At 49.1% G+C, this 21,000-nt stretch overlaps 1 protein-coding gene, 1 long non-coding RNA gene and 3 other non-coding genes across 7 annotated transcripts in view; 4 read left to right on the forward strand and 1 right to left on the reverse strand.

Moving 5' to 3' along the window:
* Nucleotides 1-3,025, reverse strand: part of ZNFX1 (zinc finger NFX1-type containing 1) — a 28,096-nt gene extending 25,071 nt beyond the window's left edge. Inside the window, exon 1 of one of the 2 annotated variants that reach the window (XM_037500136.2) lies at nucleotides 2,855-3,025. The gene's annotated coding sequence lies outside the window, so the exon portion shown is untranslated. Of the gene's footprint in view, nucleotides 1-1,984; nucleotides 2,140-2,854 lie in introns of those variants that run through there. The other variant, XM_037500127.2, reaches the window with a different exon arrangement.
* LOC119236344 (uncharacterized) lies at nucleotides 2,598-6,802 on the forward strand. Of its 2 annotated transcripts, none has more exons than XR_005123033.2 (5): nucleotides 2,598-2,695; nucleotides 3,034-3,143; nucleotides 3,769-3,833; nucleotides 4,133-4,201; nucleotides 5,393-6,802. It is a non-coding gene; the product is annotated as an uncharacterized LOC119236344 (long non-coding RNA). The 2 variants fall into 2 exon arrangements; XR_005123032.2 differs by having other exon boundaries at nucleotides 2,598-2,700; nucleotides 5,393-6,801.
* Nucleotides 2,868-2,958, forward strand: LOC119237770 (small nucleolar SNORD12/SNORD106). Its single transcript, XR_005123415.1, has one exon. It is a non-coding gene; the product is annotated as a small nucleolar SNORD12/SNORD106 (small nucleolar RNA).
* Nucleotides 3,602-3,690, forward strand: LOC119237772 (small nucleolar SNORD12/SNORD106). Its single transcript, XR_005123417.1, has one exon. It is a non-coding gene; the product is annotated as a small nucleolar SNORD12/SNORD106 (small nucleolar RNA).
* LOC119237769 (small nucleolar SNORD12/SNORD106) lies at nucleotides 3,953-4,045 on the forward strand. The gene has a single exon (XR_005123414.1). It is a non-coding gene; the product is annotated as a small nucleolar SNORD12/SNORD106 (small nucleolar RNA).
* Nucleotides 6,803-21,000: the final 14,198 nt, after the last annotated feature.

Genomic DNA, 21,000 nt, shown 5'->3' on the forward strand with positions numbered 1-21,000 from the left:
TATTGTTGCCAGTACAGAAAGTTCATTTTTGTTAATCCCAAAATCATGTATTAACCACCCCACCTGGCATTTACATTATACAGTACTCCATAGCTTAGAGTACTCTATAGCTGGTAAATAATTAGTGAGTAGTCATCCCTTCTCCTACTCTTTGGAACACGGCCAAACTGATTAAGTCCTTCCCTCTACTAAATCAAGAGAAAGAAATTACATGGTTCAGTAACCAGCAGGTTTAGCATCTACAGAATATTGTTTCCTCAGGACTAGCTAGAAATCGGCAGTTCTTTTCTTTCCTCTTTCTTCTACTTGATGATTTTCAACAGTGGCCCTTTGAGAGGAAGAGAAAGCCCCTTTAAGAACTTCTCAAGGCAAATAACTCTTATCAAGTGGGCTAGGGGAAAGGGTGGGGGACCAGTCTTCAGCAAAGGGATTTTTGAGACTGTCCCTCTTGGGAGTTTTAAAATATTCATAGTTGGAAACTATGACTAGATTTGCCATTATAGGAGTAGCTTTTATCCTCATCAAAAAAAAAAAAAAAAAAAAAAAAGGAGTTCCTTCCGGCTGGTATTTTCGGTCAACAGCTTCCCTCATTTTATCAACTCACTCTCATGGTGCAGATTCATTATTTAGAGGTTTTTTTAAATTAAAAATAAATTCGGGGGGGGGAGATTCCTTCCTCTTGTTGAAAAATAGTAAAATAGAAACTCAGAAATTTTGGAGGGTAAAAGAAAGGGAAGAAAATAGAAAAGGCAAGGAAAATGAGGAGTAGAGAGAACTAGGAACATAAACAAAGCAGACTAAGTGGATTTCTTTGGCAATCAAGGCCTAAAGGGCAGGAAGAAGAAAACTAATGCCGGTCAGACTAGCATGGGGGGGCAAATTAGATGAGAATGGTAGTAATCAGGGTGGGCTGAATGGGGGTGAGGGGAGAGGTCTGAGCTGGATTTCAGGGGAAAGTCTCCAGGGCCCTAAGAGGGTATAAGAAAGGGTTGGGCAGACCGAGGAACCCTGATGTAAATATTATGGGTGGAAGGGAGGGCCAGAGCTTCCAGACGGCAGGAGGAAAATGTCCCTGCAAGGCTTAAGTGCAGAATGGTTGGGGCGATAAGGGAGAGCTAAAGAGATAAGGGGTCTAAGAAGAGGGTGCGGCTGAACTTATCTGGGGGGACCTTAACGGAAGCGCTGGAGGAGCCGGCGACCAGGCAGGGAAGAGCTCTCTGTCAAGGAGGGGTTAAGTGAGGTGACGGGAGGGGAGGACAAAGGTAGATGAAGGGGGTGGCCGTGGCAAAAGGTGAAGACAGAGATGGGGTGGGGGGCAGTGACCATGACGCTGGATGCAGAGGTGGTGATGGGGGACTCTGGGGTAGGACAGAGGTTTTGGGGGCTTTGAGAATGTCAGAGGTGTGGGGTGTTGAGCTGGTAGGACAGGTGCTGAGGGAGTTTCGGGGTGCTGAGGTGGGCGGCAGAGCTGCTGACGGGGTAAAGGAGGTGCCAGGGTGGGGCAGCGTGGGCATGGAGGTGACGAGGGTGCTGAGGGGGGTAACGGGGACACTGAGAGGGGACAGGGCCTCCAAGATGGATGATAGGAGCGCAGAAGAAGTGACAGGGTGCAGGAACGGGTGATGGGGGCACTGAGGAGGGTGATGGGGGGATTCCGGGGGGCGCTGAGGGGGTGACGGGAATGTCGGGGCTCTGGCGACGGGCGCGGAGGAGGGTGATGGGGACTCCAGGGGGGCCAAGGGAGGTGGTAGGACTCCGGGGGCGCCGAGAAGAATGAGGGGGACTCTGGGGGGCGCCGAGGAGGGTGACGGAGGCGCCGGGGACGCCTAGGAGGGTGACCGGCGCTCCGGGGACGGTGAGGCGACGATGGGGGGCGCTGAGGGGCTGGGGGCGCCGAGGTGACGGGGGCGCTGAGGAGAGGCGGGCAGGGGCAGCGGCAAGCAGGGGCAGGCGCGGGCCGCAGCCCGGGGCGCAGGTGACTCACCGGGCTCGGCGCGTCCTCTCCCGCGGCCGCGGCGCCAGGCTGTGGCCCGGGAGGTCGTCGGCCCCGCCCGGAGCCGCGCACTTTCGGTTTCCTTTTCCCGCAGACACTGGGCGGGGCGAAGGGCCGGGCAGCCGGGGAAGGCGAGGGGAGGAGGAGAGGAAGAGGGGGGAGGAGGGGGGCCGAGGGGGGCTGGGCTGCGGGCTTGGGGTCCGAGCCCCTGGCCCCGGCGGCCGACGCGGGGTCACTTCAGCTCCCTCCAGCGCCCGGGCCGGCGGCTTCAGGCGGGCGCCGCTGAGGGGAAGGGACTGAGGGGAGCGGGTCAACTGTACCCCAGGCCGTCGCGGGCCTCAGCCCGTCCCGCAGGTAGGGGGACATAGGGGGTGGCTCAGCGCGTGTGAAGCGCGACATGATAGCAAAGCCGACGAGCCCCGCGGGTCAGGGGGAAGGGGCGGAGTTAGCCGAGGCCTCACTAGACCATTAGCGCGCCTCGGGCCGGGCGGCTCGGAGACTACATTTCCCAGAGGGCCTCGGGCGGCGCGGGCGCGACCGGGACAGGCCTGAGGCTCAGTGCGCAGGCGCGAGAGCCTTCCCTGTTATATAAGGGAGGCCCGGGTGTCTTCTCGCTCTTTCGCGTCTGCGGCGCTGGCTGAGCTTTGTCTGTGCTTCCTGCCATGGGGCCCTCCCCGGTGTCGGCCCGCTCGAGAAACCGGGGTATGGTGAGTGGAGATCTCCCCCAACCCTCTGTTACCCATTCGGAATAACTGCTCGTTTTCCGTGCCATCCCCCTGCCTTGACATCCCTTGCTCTGACCCTTTAATAGGCCCTTTGGCCTTGGGGGCGAGCTGGGGAAACAAGCTCCTGTGTGCCAACCTGAGGGGCCTTGGCTGGTGTGAATGATGACTGCACTTTTTTCCCCATCAGATCGACAATGGTGATGTCTTTGAACATTTGCCAGTTAGTTCTGATCCACCGGCCGCAGAAAGCCCGGCCATATTCTTTTCCGACTGCGGGAAGATGGCGGTTGATGGCCCTTCTCTGTTGGTCCGCAGGTTGCCGCGGTGAGGGGGTACAGCATGGGCGTTGGAAGAGGAGGTTGCACGTGGGCCTCCGAAGGAACCCGGTGTAGACATCTACGGTCCTCCGTCTCATGAGCCCTAAGGTAAGCATTTGTCCCTTGGCCTGTAGTGGGGAGCACGTGCTTTGAGGACACTTGGTGTGCTAGGGTAGGACTCAAGCAAATTATTATATAGTGTGTCTCAGGTACAGGGTAGTCTCAATACACGTGCTGCATGCTCTATTTTGGCCATACTTTTCAAAAATAGGCTTTTAAAACTGCCTGGTGAAGAAATAGGCTTAAGAGAACGTTTCCCAACGAGGAAATCAATTTAAAATGAGTAGGTGTTAAATTTTTTTAAAAATTTTTAAGGATCCTTCAAGGGATGTTTTTGGATGTTCAAAATTTGAGTCCAGGGATGAGACCCAAGGGGCCAATTTCTTAGGGGAGGAATGTTCATTATCTTAATTATTTGGCCAAAACACTGCAGTCTCAGCACAGAAGCAAAGCCACCAAATCTAATTTTGGTTCAGGGCTTTTTCTGTAGAAGCCAGAAGCTTCCTGCTGGCATGTGTGATGACTAAACTTTTTTCCCCGACAGATCGACCCTGTTGATGTAATTTCTAAGCCAGTTTCTGTCTGATATGCCAGCTTTAGTTGCCCCTCTACCCCCCACTCTCTAGGGCATCTAGCTGGTAAGAGCTCATGTTTATTCACTATTTTCATCTAGGTTGACTTTTGGCAGAAGACAGCCTGAGAATGGATCAGGATGAATCCAGATGTGGGAAAGGATTGGTAAGTGATGTCTGCCTGTCAGAAGTGTGCCCATGGGGCTAAATATAAAGGATCTGGAAAATGGAGGCATTAGTAACTACTTTTCTCTATTCACCCCTTTGTGTTCTTCCTGTGATTTGGCCAGTGCAGCTGATGACCTAACTTTTTTCCCCATCAGATCGACCCTGTTGATTCTAACTAAATTACTAGCCAGTTTTGTCTGATGCATTGGCCCCTACTTCACCTGTGCCTGTTCTAGTTGAGGTTGAATACCTGCCCAACAGTACCCAGGTTGTTTAATACTGGTTTCATGTGTTCAGTTCCTACAGGTCAGGAGCCCTATGGAAGTGGATTGATGGCAGCTTTGGTGTACAGTCTGTCCTCTACAGGTGAGGTTTCTATGAGTGGTTTTCCACATGTCAGTCCTCTGGTAAACTGGTAATTAATTATTAGATGTACCTAGTGGGTTAGTATTGAGAGAAGACTCTTGGGAACCCAGTTACAAAGTTGGGTGTAAAGCCAGGAGGGGAGAAGTAAATCTTCAGCACTATTGGCCTATTAGTTCTATTGGGTCGTATAAGGAAGAGAGGGAAAGGAAGATGGTTGATTCTGTCTTGCAAGGTAAATAGGAAATACCTATTTGCAGTATCCTCTGCAGACCTCCATGTCTGCTTACATCACTGGAATATTTCCAGCAGATAAATCATCTTAAGTGAAAAATTAAACTAGACATGTGATTTGAATCAAGTTGTGTGCCTGCCTTACGCTGGACTGTGCAGCACTTCTGTAAGTTGTGCTAAATTACATATTTAGCATGTAAATACAAACATGTATAAGAACTGGAATTAATATAAATGACCACTTATTGCTTTAAATGTGAAATGTTACTTTTTGCCACTCAAATGTAAACAGTTGCTTTCATAAGCCTGAATCCTTAAAGACTTTAAATTCATTAAATCTTGTGACAGGAACTTGGTTGCCTCAGAGAGAGACAACAATTGTGGAATAGGTTTGCAAGGCAAGACTCTGCTACTTGAGCAGAAATTCATGTGCTGTTGAAAGCAGACAGGCTAGTAAAAGGTGATCATATGACAATGGAATGAGGAATAGTCTGGAGGGTGGGATTGGAATGTGGAACAAAGTTTTACAAGGAACAGAGAAAGGAACTTTGATCATATGTCAAGAGACATTAGCATCAGCAAAGTATTTGATGCTATCAGTTATCCCAAGACCACCATGGAGTTAGTTACGTAATCAGGTCCACAGCTGCCTAGGCATCCCCAGGCCTGCCAGCTCCTTAAGTAATCAAGGAATGTGCTGCTGTGATTTGCAGATAGCAAATAGGTCACAGTTACCTATTACTAGACAGCTTCTAGGATCCCACAATTAAGGATGTTTCCAATAGCTGGTCCTTAACCAGTACAGTAGACTAGTGAGTTTCAGAAGAGACAGGAGGTTTATCTCTTGGTCTGGCACTTGTTTTTATCTACTTTAGTTCCTAAAGTCTTAACTAGATGCTCCCAAGTAGGACTTCCCGACTGAAGGAAGCATTGATTATAACAAGCTTTTCTCTTTTTTAGGGGATTTTCTGTTTTGGAGTTGGAATGGAATACAAGATTGGAAGAAAGACGCTTTTTCCTGAGAAATAAATCATAACAGTTCTGATTGAATACATCCCTTACTCTCTAAGTAACCTGAAGACTGTTGGAAAAGCCTGTGTCTATTTTGAAGAATTAAGGTTTTAAAGACTTTTTAACATCCTACTGGAGAGAATAATAAAATTCTTTAAATCAATCAGAATGTTGTATATTGGTCATTGGAGATAAAGATGTTGAGCTGATGTCTTTACAGCTAGAGGAGCTACCTGATGTGTGGTGTATGTATCATTGTAAATGCTAGGCTGTCTGGAACACTTCATTGTCAAGTTTAAAGCTACCTCTGTAAGCCCCATTACTCTCTAATTGAGTCGTCATCCTCCCATCTGTATAACAGCCACTACCATTTCTTGAATTTCCTACCAGACTCCATGCTAGGAGTAGAATTTATCTGCTATTATGCATAATTCCTCACTTCAACTGTATATAGGAGGTAATACTATGATTCTGACTTTACAGGAGAAACGGTTCAGAGAGGTCACACAGCAAGCGACTGCCAAAGTCTTCCTTGCTGGTCCAGGTCTCCACACCTGAGTCTTCCTTGCCCCGTGTGACAGCTTCCTCAGCTCTGTGGTTGCTGAGCTCCACTGCCCTGCTGACACCCTACATTTCGTTCTGTGCCTTGAAGTCTCTGATTTGCTCCTCAGTCTTTCATGATCTTGAGCACTGGCCAATATTTAGAAAACGTAAATTTTTAGAAATGGAGACAGCCTTTTAATAGACTTAAAAGGAATGGGCCTCAGAAGTGCCTTGCAGGCTTCTCCTCACTTGTCATTGGCCAGAGGTGGATCACATGCTCAAACAAGGGTTTGGAGTAGCAGTGCCGTGGCCCCAGGGCAGCTTGCTAGAAATGCCCATTCTGGGGCTTAATCCTTGACCCAGTGAATTAGAGTCCAGCCCCAGCTCCAGCAATGTTTTCGCAAGACATGCAGTCAGCCATGGCTGCACATTAGAGTTATCTGGGCAACTCTTAACATTACCGCCAGATAGAAACCAGAATAGTGGGTACTTTTGGAGCGCTTTGAGTATAGCACTAACTTGTCCTGATTTGCTCAGGACATCTTCAGTTTTCATACTGAAAGTCCCATGTCTTGGGCAAATTATGGCAGCTCATCACCCTACCCTGAAATTGCAACAGGGAACTTTCTGGGGGTGCTGTGTTCTTAGTAATTACCTGTGTGGTGTTTACATGGGTGTCATTGTGTGTGAAAATTAGCAAGCTCTCCACTGAGGTTAGGGCACTTGACTAAATGTACGTTATACGGAATCAAAATCTCAGAGGATGATCTCAGGCAAAACTTCTGCATACATGTAATGTCAGCTAATGTGTTCACATCACCAGGAATCTTTTTTTTTTTTTTTTAAAGATTTATCTATCTATGCATACAAGAATTGGGGTACAGATCAGAGATCTGTGGGGGGAGGGTGAGAGGATTCACAAGAGACAGAGTGGGGAACAGAACAGGCAGATTGACCGAAATACACTGCTGAGGGGAGCAGTGGGCGAGTCAGGAGAGGTCTGCTGTGCCATATGGGTAGCTCCCTGGCCAGGGATCGAACTGGTGCTTCAGTGGCTGTGGCTAGCTTCATAGGTTGCGTCTTAACCCCTTGTACCACCAGGGAGGCCCACCAGAAATCTTTTTAAATAAATGTTCTGGCTCAGTAAGTCTGGGATGGAAGCTGAGAGTCTTTCCCATAAGCTCCCAGCTGACTCCGGACCACTTAGTGAGGGTCAAGTCAAAACAAGCTCTCCCTTCTGGATCAGGGAGCAGAGGGAGGAGGCACCCTCTGGAAACATCTTGTTGCTGTTGCCCAAGAAGGAATGAACATTGGTGGTCTAGCTGTGGCTTTCAAGAAAATAATGTTTAGTGTGAGGTTAGGAAGAAAAGAAATGCACACTTGGGTAACCACACAAACGCAGAAGCTCAGGGGCCTCCCTGGTGGCGCAAGAGGTTAAGCACTGCTCTATGAAGCAATCCGCAGCCAATGCAGCCTGGCAAGGGAGCAACCCACATGGCGCAGCAGAGCTCTCCTGTCTCACCCTCTGCTCCCCTCAGCAGTGTACTTGGGTCAGTCTGCCTGTTCTGTTCCCCACTCTGTCTCTGGTGAATCCTCTCACTCCCCACATCTCTGGCCTGTACCCCAGCTCTTGTATGCATAAATAAATAAATCTAAAAAAAAAACAAATGCAGAAGCTCAGACAACAGTTCCCAACCCCTGCCAGCTGAAGGTTCTTGTTTGCCTGAGTTCTGGACTTCCTAACCCAGGCAAAATGGAGGACCCCAGACTGGGCTCACCTTGCTTGTCCCAGGAAATGGACCCTCCAGAGCAGCTAGGTGGGCATGCAAGAGGTTCTCTGTCCCTCTGCCTAGCAGATGTGGTGGAGACTAATAGGGGGCTGCCATTTGATTTAATTACCTAGATGGGAAGTTGGCCGGGGAACCCAGTCTTAGGTAGAGATTAATGACTCCATTATCTTCCTGGGCAATCTTCCCACATGGGCCCCCACCTGGAATGTAGATGTAATGTATAAATAAAGTCTCTGTTCTGAGGAGAGCACATTTTCCATTGTCTCTAGATGGGAATTTGCCCCCAGGAAACCTTGGTTCAAATCCAGAACATGTCTGTGTTTAGCTGAAGGAGCTGATCCTTTTGGGGGCCTGTGTGTCACAGGCCTCCTGGGCGCTAGTTGAGGCTTTTTTAAATTTAAAATTTTTTTTTATTGTTTTAGTTGAGGTTTTTTTTTTTTTAATTTATTTATTTTTTTATAGAGGCATGTTTTTTATTTATTTACTTATTTGTTTGTTTTTGCTTGTTCATACATGCACTGGGTACAGTCAGAAGCGCGGGAGGGTGAGAGAATTCACCAGAGCCAGAGCGGGGAGCAGAGCAGGCAGAAGGACCGAAGTACACTGCTGAGGGGAGCAGCGGGCGGCAGGAGGGGTCTGCGCGCCATGTGGGACCCTCCTCCGGTGGCCGGGGAGCAGCCGGGGATCGAACCGGCGGCGCTGAGGCTGTGGGCAGCTTCGCAACCCAGCGCTCAACCGCTGCGCCACCGGGGAGGCCCTTAGTTGAGGTTTGAGGGCAAAAAAAGTATTGCTCTTTCCTTAAACTCATAAGTAACACATGCTTGTTGTAACAGTTTACAATAGAAAGCTGAGTGCAATAAGGTGATAATACACGAGGATGAGGACCCTCTACTCACAAATACAAACAAAGTAAACCAACACTACTTAACTAAAAAAAAAAAAACCATAAAAAATAAATTAATTAAATATTTTATTATAAAAGAATAAAGTCACATCCTTCCAAGTCCCTTCACCCTTTCCCACCCCCTTTTCAGTTCTCTGGAGGCAATCACATAACTTTTTTTTTTTTTTTCCACATTTATTTGAAGAGGTAATGCAGGCACGAAACATTTCAGAAGAAATTTGCTACTGTTCTACCAGTTCCTATCTCCGAAGACAACCACTCTTACTAATTTATTACATCCCCTTCTAGAGACACATTATACAGATGTCATCATTTAACACAAAGATCCTTAAAAAATAAAATAGAAATGATAACTGTAAACATTGTTAGAGGTCTTTCTTTTTCACCTGTGCTGTCTTTCGAAGATCTTCCATATCATTATGAAATGCTACACCAGGAGATAGAGCAACTGGGGGATTTCAGGTGAGAGGCCAGAGCTGCTTTCCAGGAAAATCCTTTTGGTAGACAGGATTATCTGGGGACTGGGCAGAGAGGTTCTGAGAAGGAGGTGGAGTTGGGATCACCCTGAAAGACTTTTCTAGTGAAACCTGGTGTGTTGGAGGCAGAGTGGTGGCAGAGGAACTCAACCAACTGTGGGAAATTCGTTCTGGCTCCAGCAGGCTCAGCTGGCACAATGTTTTCTGGGTCTTCAGAGCTGAATGAACAGATTTGAACATCCCCCCAAGGCCCTCTTTTTCAGCTACACTGATAAAGTAGAATTTCTTCAGGCAGAAAAAGAATAAAGTAGAATTTCTTCAGGGACAGCTTTAGTTTTTGAGAAACACCGCCATCTGGTGGTATTTTTTGGCAATGCCAACATGAGGTCATATTTCCTTTGTTGCTCTAAGGCAAGATTTTCCCTCTTCAGGGACCCCTAACTTACTGGGTCCCTAGGCACCAGGCATTGTGCTTTGTGCTGGGACTCAGCAGGATCAAAGACCCTGCCTCCATGGAGCTGACGTTCTACTCGGGGTGGGTAACGTGATATGAATAATCACATATGATCTCAGACCTCGGTAATATGAGAAAATTATGGGGAGACTTGAGGGGTGGCGCATGTTCATGCTGCTTGGTGATGACAGAGTGGCGTCAACCTGAAACAGCCTGAATGATCATCACTAGGATGATGGGTAAATCAACTATGGAATCCTAAGTGGAACATGGTATAAATGCAGAAGTGGAAACAGCAGTCCTGGAGACACTTTCAAGGAAGGTGTCAGGTACTGGGCTCAGGTTTGCAAGAGTTCTAGTGTCCAGTGTGGAGTTTGGGAGGTTGGACTTGTGGACCAGGTGGAGAAGACACAGCTGCTGACCCGTCAACTCCTCAGAAGTCCCTGAGGACGCTGTCTTCTCTTCCAGTGGTCTCCTGTGTTGTGGCCAAATCGGGTCGCTGGAGCCACTGTGTCAAGCCATGCCTGGTTTCCTGCTGCCAGAGGAGCGTGCTGGCTGCATGGAGTATCTGAGTCACCAGAGAGTGGAGTGCCAACAGTCCTTGAGTGAGTTGGGGTGTCCGGGGTGATTGTCAGTTGGAAAAGCCTGGCTGGAGGCGCTAGTGGTGGTGGTGGTGGGGTGAAAGTGGGGATGTGCCTGAAATCCTCGCTGTCCCCTTACCCACCTCTGACCTTGCCCAGCTCATCTTTTCCTGCATAGACCTCAGTTTTCCTGGGAACAGCCAGGGACCACCTGATTGAGCTGAGGAGGACACCTGGGCGACGATCATGTCTGGAAGAGGGACCAGCACTTGCAAAGGTCCTGGGGCAGGGAATGGCTGCTGTGCTCAAGGGTCAGCAAGAAGACCTTGGTGCTGGAGTGCAGGGAGACTGAGACAATCAGAAATAAGGTCAAGTATATCGGGGAAGGGTATGGTCATGAGAGATCTGTAGGCTGTGTTAGGAGGGGGTTGGACACTTTGCATGAAGTAGGAGTCATGGAATTGAGCAGAGGATCGAGAAGATTACCTTGGGTTTTTCACAGGATCTTTTATTGCAACTTGGAGAACCGAGTGCCGAAAGGCAAGGGGGGAGTGAGGAAGATGAGCAGGAGGCTACTTCAGTGGTGCAGGTGAGGATGAAGGTGTTTGGACCAGTGTGGCAGCCCTTCAAAGTGACAGGGATGGAGACAGACCAGCGTGTTTTGGGATGGTGATAAAGTCCAGCTCCTAGGCTGATGGTAGGTACTCAGCAAATATCAATGGAAAGAATAAGGTCTGAATTAAGGCTGTGGCACTGGAGATGCTATACCGGTCATTGCAGGAGACAGCAACTCAGCTCATACTAGCTCAACTGAGAAGAATTATTGGTTTACATAACTGGGAGGGGAGTTTTGAAAGAATATGACCTTAGTCGTGACTGCAGCCAAGAGGGCAAGTAATATGGCAGGGTTTGCTTTCATTCCCTCTCTCTCTCCACACACTGGTTTCATTTTCAAGCAGCCCCTCTCCGCCTGGGGAACAAGATGGCCACTAGCCGCCCACATCCTCCTGCTGAAGGACTCGTTCCTCCAGGAGCGGCCATTTCTGGAGAAGACCTCATTGGCCTGCTTGGATCCCAGGCCCATCACTGAACCAATCACTGTGAGTGGGAGGACAGAAACTCCCATCCGAATGGTCAATATGAATCACTTGCCCACTGACATGGCGGGTGTGAGGGGTCAGGGCCGGCCACCCTGATCAATTGCTCCTCCAGGAGCCCGTAGGCTGACGGCAATATGGAACCAAGCATAAGTATTCTTAGCCATTGCTTTGTGTAACTGCCATTTTAGAATTTTAGGTTTTGCTGGGAAAAGACTGCATTCCAGAGACAGTTTGGACCCTCACTCCACCCTTACTCTCCGGTCACCAATGAGGGCGAACTTGCTGTCATTGGAGCTGCAGGTTGGAGCTGCATCTTGGCCTGGCCAGTCAGCTTAGAATGATAGCCGGGCCAAGTTGGAGAACGCATCCTTGTAGCCAATGAGTAACTGCCAGCACAATTTAACCTTATTAAAAGACCCCTGCTTCCTTTGTTCGGGGCTCTCGGTATCTGCCACGGCGTTGGTAGGTGCCGTGAACCCGGACTCGAGTCTGAAATAAACTCCCTTTTGTGTTTGCATCAGCTGTCTTTGGGTTCTTGGAGGCTATGCTCGCCGAGTCTGCTGACCTTGGGCACGACAGGCGAGAGTTCCCCAAACAAACCGCTAACACGGGAAGAGAAAGCCTAGGAAGACCAAAGTTCCACTTTTCTCAGACTTCTGCTGAGGGACCCGTGCCTGAGGTGTTCGGGGCACAGCTCAGAGAGGAAGGGGCTGGAGGCAGGCTTTGGGCCTTGCTAGAAGGAAACAGCCCGCTCCGACGGCCTCCCCAGGCTGTGGCCACCAGGGGGCAGCAGCCCCACGCCGAGCCTCCAGGGTCCTGGACCAGCTCCGTCTCCTTCGGCTGGGGGCGCCATTTTCTGCTCCTTGTAGAAAAAGTTGGGTAGCAGTGAAATTTGGCATATTGAGTCTTATTTCAGATACCGTGTGTGAAATAAGCTTCCCCTTTAAAGACTTCTCATGTCGAATCATTCCTATCAGATAGGAACTTGAGTAAAACGCAGTGGAGAGCTCTTTTGGGGATTAGGTGGTTGCATTTGCTCCTAGGAGTATTATCTCTCTGACCCTCAGTTTCTTACTCTGTCAACTGGGCCAACACCTATCTCGTGGGGTTTCCTCTTCCATGGGACCAAGTGATTGACTCAGCAAAGTTTTATTTAACCAGAGTAGTCTTCTAGGAGTTGGACAAGATTTGAAGAGAACAAGCAAACATTCCTGCCTTTGAGGCTAACTTTGTGGTGGGGAGACATGGTCTTTCGGGTGCCACGCCTGGGAGAGGGTCTGGCATGTGGTGCCCTTGGTGACTTCCATGCAAACAAACTGAGTCTCTTGTAAGCAACTGTATGTGTGCTGGGTTGCCCCAAAGTCATCTACATCAGGGAGAGATAGTACCAGCCTCCTAGGGTGTGGTACAGAGCAGGTGCACTATAAATGCTCACTGTGTGGAGTAGTGTCTCCAGTGTGGCTACAGGTACTGTGTCCAGCTCCTGCTAGGGGCCATTCCAGTGGGCTGCTGCCTGATGAGGACACCCCATGCCCGACGGACCAGGTATCTGACTTAGGGCCACACGGTCTGTGTGAGGTGTGAGTAGACTGCCCAGGATGCCAGGAGCCGGTACTGCTATGGAGACAGTGGCGGGGCCAGAGGGTGAACACTGGGACTTGGGCTTGAGATTGTAGGGCCCGGGGGTCCTCTGGCTGCTAGCGGGAGAGATGTGGGTGCTACAAGCAGAAGAGGCTGCTCCCTGGTCAGGGTTGGACCCACCAGGGCCCTGGTCCCAGTGCCCGAGCATCTGCTCCTGCCGCTCCCAACTGTGCGGCCTTGGGCAACTATCCTGACCTCTCCAAACCCCAATTTCCTCATTTGAAAATATAGATAATAAGCGCACCTCCTCATGCGGCAAGGTGAAGGTTAAGTGAGACTGTCCAAGTCAACTTAGCATAGCACTTGGCATTTAGAAAGTGTTCTAGAAAAGGGTGCTGGCCTTATTATTACATCCTCACAAGCCAAGTTTTAGGTTATCCTCAGTTTATAGATGGGGAAACTGAGACTCAGAGAGCCAGTGTGACTTAGTTCAGTTTACACTGCAGCCTTTGACCTGGGCTTAGTTAACATCAGCCCCTTAGACAGTTTACCACCAGAAAGGTGTCTTGGAAAGCACTTAACATACTAATTGTAATAATATGCTAATATTCATTGAGTGTTTACTATGTGTCAGGGGTTAATATACATTTTCATGTTTATTCATTCAAACAATAAATATTTGTTGAAAATTTAGTATTGAGCGTGTGCCAGGTAAAGTTTTGGACACTGGGGAGATGATGTGTTTAAGGCAGATGTGGTCCTTCTCATATGGAGACAATATTGACAAATATCTGTAGTTTTTCCATATAGGAAATAAGTGTTAGGAAAGAAAGCAGAATGAAAGGCCAATCCTGGGGGTTGTTATGAAAACATAGTTGAGAAAGGTGACATTAAGGAGGTGACATTTGAACAGAGACTGGAGGAAATGAGGGAAATAGCCATGTGGATCTCCAGGGGGAAGGGCATTCCAGGCAGAGGGAACAGCATGTGCAAAGGTCCTGAGGCGGGAATGTGCTTCTATTGTGGTTGGAATGGAGTGCGTGAGGGGCACACAGGAGGAAGGGGCGACATAATGCGTGATAGTACTCCATTGAAGCATTCTAAGAACCCACAGAAGATGTTTTTAGGACCCCACTCTCCAGAGGTACCCAAGGTCACATACTTAGCAAGTAGCAGAAATGATATTGAACATAAATGACCACACCCCTAAATGACTCAAATCCTAAAGTCAAATCCTAAAGTCTGGTTGAGAGTGTTTCCCACTGACAGTGCTTTTCCAGGACAGAGATGACTGTACTGTTGGAGTGAGGGTTCTGTTCAGGGGGGAATTCTCCCATTTCCCAGTGTGTTCATTTCCTTCCTTTTAAAATTGAACAGTCCTGGGCCTCCCTGGCGGCACAGGCGGTTGAGCGCAGCGCTGTGAAGCTGGCCACAGCCTCTGCAGCACAGGTTCGATCCTGGCCAGCCAGGGAGAAGCCCACATGGCGCAGCAGACCTCTCCTGTCTCGCCCGCTGCTCCCCTCAGCAGTGTACTTTGGTCTGTCTGCCTGTTCTGCTCCCCGCTCTGTCTCTAGTGAATCCTCTCACCCTCCCACACATCTGGCCTGTACCCTGGTTCTTGTATGCATGAATAAATAAATGTTAAAAAAAAATTGAACAGCCCTGTTTCCTGCAAACCCAGTGCAGGGAATGCTGGTGCCAGGTGGGGCGTTGGGGACACAGGTATCTGAATAAGAGGCAATGGGACTGCACAGATCTGAATTCAAACCCCACCTCTGGCCCTGATTACCTGTGACTCTGGGCAAGCCCTCCAACTACCCCTCACTGTCCCCAACACTAAGATTGTGGGCAAAGTCTCAAGCCCTTGGCACAGCTCCTCTCATCGGCACCCAGTAGCATGAGCTGCTGTTGTCATGTCTGACTTATGAAACTTACGAAACTTTCTCAAACTTATAGTTTGAGAAAATGTTACATAATGGATGTGATGGACCTGCTACATAGTAGGTGCTCATTAAATAAATGGCAGACAATATTATCACACCCACTCTCTACCCTCCTCCAACCTCTCCACTTCATCTCAGTCCTAGACCTGAGCTTCTACCATTTGATAGTCTTTCTTTGGGCTAGATACTACTTCTTAGAACCTCAGTTTATTGATCCATCTTGGGATAAGACTTTGTAGCCTTAAGACTGATGAATGCCACATTTCTCTTTTTGGACGCAAATACTTTGGGATCACGGGACACTTGGTGAGGCTGAGATGAGGGTCAGCCAGCCAGCACAGGAGAGAAAGGGAGCATGGGGAGGTTAAGCAACTTGCCAGGTTTGCCCAGAAAGGGTGTGAGAGCACTGCCTCAGCAGACCCAAGACTTCCACGAGAGATGGGCAGGCGTGGAAAGGAGAGCCAAGGCTGTGCCAGAGCGAGAGGCATCTCCTCACTTCTACCCCACCCGGAGAAACTCACAGAACAGGTGACAGAATTGGTGATGGGGCCATGAGCTCACCAGGCAGGATGGGCAGAAACGAGGATAACAGCGAGTGTGGAGCTGAGCTGTGAGACGGATCCTTTCCCTGGGCAGCTGGCAAGGACGGGCATGTGAAGGGCCTGGGCTGGGGAGGGATTAGCTTGTCAGTCCAGGATTTTAGGAGGCTGATGTAGCCTGAGCAATGTCTCTGAGTTTGGGACAAGCAGAGGAAACACCTGCTGTGCTCACGTGCCTACTATGTGCTGGTGCCAAAGGGGGACTTGCCCCATGAGCTCACTTAGGCATCTCAAGCCCTTTGGAGACAAGGGCATTGGCCAGCATCATGGTACATGATGTGATGGACCTGCTACATAGTAGGCGCTCATTAAATAAATGGCAGACAATATTATCACACCCTAGGGAGGCCGTCACTCTCTACCCACCTCCAACCTCTCCACCTCATCTCAGTGACTAAAGTGACTTTAAATCTTATCCTTGGTGAAGCGCCTACTACGTGCCGACCACTGTTCTAAGCACATCTTCATCTGTGCTTAGAACAGTGCCTGGCGCATAACAGCACATCATCAGTGTTGGTCCTTTCTGTTACTATTTTGTATTTTTAAAAGTTTGATTTTTAAAAAAAAAAGTTTCAGGGAATTGACTGAAACATATGAGCAGGTTAACAAATGTTTGGAAAGGAGAAATTTCAGGTAGTCACTGTCTGGACAATGAGTAGAACCTGATCAGTCCCCAGCCCCCCCATGTGCCCTGTCTTCACCACCAACCCTCCCCATGAAGGGGAGCCCCGTCCCGACTTTCATGGGGATCCAGAGTACAGTTTTCTTTATAACTTCACTCATTTTGGTGTGGATCCCTAACCACTGCGGTTTAATTTTGCCTTTTTCAAACTTCATGTAGATAAAATCAGTGGGATGTACCTTTTAGAATGCGGCTGCTTCTGCGGAGCCTGAGGTTGCTAAGGCTCATCCATGTGCTTGCCTGGGGGCATCAAAGTTTCACGCTTTTTATTGAAATGGTTCCCTATGATGGTCATGGTCATTTTGATTTGCTCTGCACATGGCGTCTCATAGAAGCCGCCCAGCTCTTCAAGCGGCATGAGCGCGGCTACCTCTGTTCTCCCCTGAGGAGTTGGGAGCTGGGTCACCGCGCCCCTGAGCCCAGAGCCTGAGCTTGCAGCCACTGCCCTGTGTTGCCACCCGGCACAGGAGAGAAAGGGAGCATGGGGAGGTTAAGCAACTTGCCAGGTTTGCCCAGAAAGGGTGTGAGCACCACCTCAGCAGACCCAAGCAGCTGCATTCAGACTACTCTTTGCCACCTCTGGGGTCAGCACTTTGTGGCCGCCCCAAGGCCAACTTTTCCATTAGACCTCTAGATTTTAGGGTCCATGAAAATGCTTTAACTTTAACTTCTTTTAAAATCAGAAGGAGGGCCTCACTGTTGGCACAAGGGGTTAGGATGCAACCTATGAAGCTGTCCGTAGCCACTGCAGCACGAGTTCGATCCCCGGCCAGGGAGCTCCCCACATGGCGCAGCAGACCTCTCCTGACTCACCCGCTGCTCCCCTCAGCAGTGTATTTCAGTCAGTCTGCCTGTTCTGTGCCCCACTCTGTCTCTGGTGAGTCTTCTTACCCCACACATCTGTACCCCAGTTCTTGTGTGCATCAATAAATAAATCTTTAAAAAAATAAAATCAGAAGGAAAACGACAACAATAATAATGATAATAACAATGTAGTAATGAAAATCTAACAAGAAATCCAGTCTGTATTTGTCTTGATACAAAGCATTCGTAAACTAGGGTTTAAAATAATTTTGGCATGGAGAGAGGGACCACGAAGGCCAGCATCACTGGAGCGTAGAGAAGTCTTAATGTGACTTATCTTGCAGGAACCAGCTGCTGCTGTGGCCAGCGATCAACCACCCCCAGTGCAGTGGGACCCGGGAGCAGCTGGGGTGGCCCCAGCTCCGGGATTGCTCCCGCCCTGAGGTCCACAGCCTCATCTTCATCTAGATCCAGATCCTCTCTTTGTGAAGCCTCCCTGGGGGCAGGGAGACCCCAGCATTGGGATCCTGCAGGATGAGGGAAAGGGGAGAAATGCGCAAGTGTGAGATGGAAGGAGCAAGCCGTGTCCTCATGTGGACACTGAAGACACCATGACCGTCAGTCTCTGCTCCGTGCCGCCGAATTACAGCCTTGCTGCTAAATCTGTCTGGTTCTCAGCTTCCCAAACTGCACCTCCTGGACACACTGTCATGACTTTTTTTCTTTTTAAGATTTATTTATTTATACAAGAACTGGTGTACAGGCCGGAGATGTGGGACGGTGAGAGAATTCACCAGAGACAGAGCAGGGAGCAGAACAGGCAGGTGGACTGAAAACACTGCTGAGGAGAGTAGCGGGCAAGGCAGGAGAGGTCTGCTGCACCATGTGGGTATCTCCCCAGCTGGCTGGGGATCGAACTCGTGCTGCAGAGGTGCGGACAGCTTCACAGGGCTGTGCTCAACCTGCTATGCCACCGGGGAGGCCCTGTCATGGCATTTTGGCCTCTTCTCTTTACCTAAACACTTACTCTTTGACTGTCCAACACCCCCACTTTTAAACTTAAGTAAACACATTCTATCTATCTATCTATCTATCTATCTATCTATCTATCTATCTATCTATCTATCAAGATTTATTTATTTATGAATACAAGAACTGGGGTACAGGCCAGAGGTGTGGGGGGTGAGAGGATTCACCAGACACAGAGTGGGGAACAGAACAGGCAGATTGACTGAAATACACTGCTGAGGGGAGCAGCGGGCAAGTCAGGAGAGGTCTACTGCGCCATGTGGGCAGCTCTCTGGCCGTGGATCAAACTCGTGATGCAGTGGCTGGGCATAGCTGCATAGGTTGCGTCTCAACTCCTTGCACCACCAGGGAAGCCCAGTAAATGCATTTTATTATTATTATTATTTTTTAAAGATTTATTTATTTATGCATACAAGAGCTGGGGTACAGGCCAGAGATGTGGGGGGTGAGAGGATTCACCAGAGACAGAGTGGGGCACAGAACAGGCAGATCAACGGAAGTACACTGCTGAGGGGAGCAGCGGGCGAGTCAGGAGAGGTCTGCTGTGCCGTGTGGGTTGCTCCCTGGCCGGGGATTGAACTCGTGCTGCAGAGGCTGAGAATTGCTTCATAGTTCAGAGCTTAACCCCTTGTGCCATGAGGGAGGTCCCAGTAAACGCATTTTAAAAGGAAACATGTATTTAAGTATTATACTTAAATACTTGTGTTTCAAGAGGAAAGGTTTTATCACAATGAAAACAATTTATTACAATGAAATGAAATAATTGTAGTAAATGTTCTTTAAGCACCTCCAGTGTGCTAAACTCTTTACACATATTGACTCATTGCATCCTGAGTTAGGTGATGTTATTACCACCCCGCCCCCCATTTCACATGTGAGGAAATTGAGGCACAGAGAGGTTAAGTGCCTTGCCTGAGGCCACACAGCTCAGTGAGCGTCAGGGTGGGGATTTGGACCTGTACTAGTGCATCAGCCCCACAAGGGCAGGGCTTTCGGTGGTCTTATTCACTGCCCTGGCCTCTGTGCCTGGAGAAGTGCCTGGCACCATACTGAGTGCCAACAAACATAAGTGTTTGTTGAATCCACAAAGGAGTGAACAGGTGAGAGGTGAGTTGCCATCATCAGAAAAACATTAGAAAAATAAATACAGCAGGAACCTTGCAAACCTTGCTAGGTGTTGATGCCGCCCACAGAGCGAAGAGTGGTTCCTGCTTTCCCCTGTTCACATAGACAAGAGCGCTAGTACCTAATGGATGCTAGACTTGAAAAGGGGGCCAATTTTGCCTCTTTGGGAGTTCTTCCTATGTTTTTCTTCAAAACTTTAATTGAGATATAATCTGCAGACCATGCCATTCACTCATTTAAAGTGTACAAGTCAATCCCATCTAGTGTATTCATAGGATTGTATAACCTTCTCACAGTCTAATTTTGGCACATTTTTCATCCCTCTGGAAAGATTCTCGTACCCATTAGCGGTTGCTCCCTGCTCATCAGACCCCTCCAGCAGCCACTGACCTACTTTCTGTCTCAATGATTTGCCTCTTCTGGACATTCTTCATAAATGGAATTATACAAATTGCTTTTTGTGTCTGGTTTCTTTCACTTAGCACAGACTTTCAAGGCTTATTCCTCTCATCAGTGTTCAAGTATTAGTCCCCTCTTTCTGGAAGCACTGCTGTAATGGATCAGGAACTTTGGGATATGCAGGGCGGTCACTCCCAGGCCTTGCTGACCTAGCCTTTCCTGCCTTTGGGCCCAGGTGCCCACAGGATGAGGTTGAGGTGTCGGGGGGTGGTGTCCCTTAGCTGTCCTTGGGGCTGGGCAGGAGCCAGCCCACATGTGGCTGCCACTCAGTCCTGAACCAGGACTCTCGTGTGGCGCGTGCCCTTGGGAATCTGCCCAGCCCCTGCCTCTGGAGGTGTGAGTCCCTGGGAAGTGGTTGGGCAGTGCCAGGAAGGGCTGGTCTGGGGTGAAGAGTTGAGGGCAGTAGAGGGGAGAGAGTGCACACCAGCCAGGCGGCCAGAGACAGGCCTGCCTACACAGCTGGCCAGGGTCCTGGAAGCCAGATTTTGTGGCCTCTGCCCATACTTGTTCTGACCATAGGACACTGTGTCATGATCTTGCCCCTCGCATATTTGGCTGCTGTCTCCCCAAGCAGATCCAAGTGCCCGAAGAGGCCCTGTTCTGAGTTATTAGCTTTTCAGATCCCCACTTAGCTACCATTTTTTTCCCCCAGCCTGTGCTCTTGATGGGATAGGAAGGAGGACAGTGGTGGCGACAGCTTGATCGCCGGTATCCAGACAGCTGAGTCACCTCTTGGCTACCTGAAATGGAACCTTGACCTTGAGTGCTCTCTCTGGGGCATGTGGCTGGATTTGATCTAGAGTCAGGGAATCTTCTGGAGGCAGGGAGGTGTATCCATCTGGACGATTCTTAAAAAAATAAATAAAAAAGCTTGAAAGAGGCCTAATTTTGTCTCCTTGTGTTGAGGATGAAGGCAGAGAGTTGTGAGCGAGGTTCCTGGATCCTGGGCCCAAGCAAAACATCTTAAGTCAAGGTCCTTTGCAGGGGTGAGTGAAAAAACTCAACTGACTTTAGCAAAAAAGGCAACTGATTGGCTCATGTGATTAGAAATCTCCAGGATAGATACTTGAAGGCAATTCAGGTATGGCTTGATCCAGGGTTTTGGAAGCTGAGCTGTTATATCACTTTCTATTTGCCTTGTTCTCCATGCTGGCTTCATTCTTAGGCATCTTGTAGTAGCAAAAAAGGCCATTAGGAACTCTGGGGTTTCCCAGTTCCACATCACCAGAGCCTGTCATTTCCAAGGCCTCCAATGGCCTCAGTTGAAGTTCTGGCTCATCTCACGTGCTCATTTATGAACCAATCAGGTGGTGAGAAATGCGCTACTCTGATTGGCTGGGGCTGGGCCTGGGGGACATCCCTCTAGGTGGGGGAAAGATCAGTCTGAATTGACCCACATGGACCAAGAGCGGAGAAGACTCTTGGCAACTCAAAGAAAACTTAGGTTTCCTTGGAAATCCAAAGACAACTCAGAGTGTTCATACAGA

This window comes from Talpa occidentalis, unplaced genomic scaffold, assembly GCF_014898055.3.
Source record: "Talpa occidentalis isolate TD23 unplaced genomic scaffold, MPIMG_talOcc4v2.1 talOcc4.10, whole genome shotgun sequence".
In the NCBI taxonomy this organism is placed as follows: domain Eukaryota; kingdom Metazoa; phylum Chordata; class Mammalia; order Eulipotyphla; family Talpidae; genus Talpa; species Talpa occidentalis.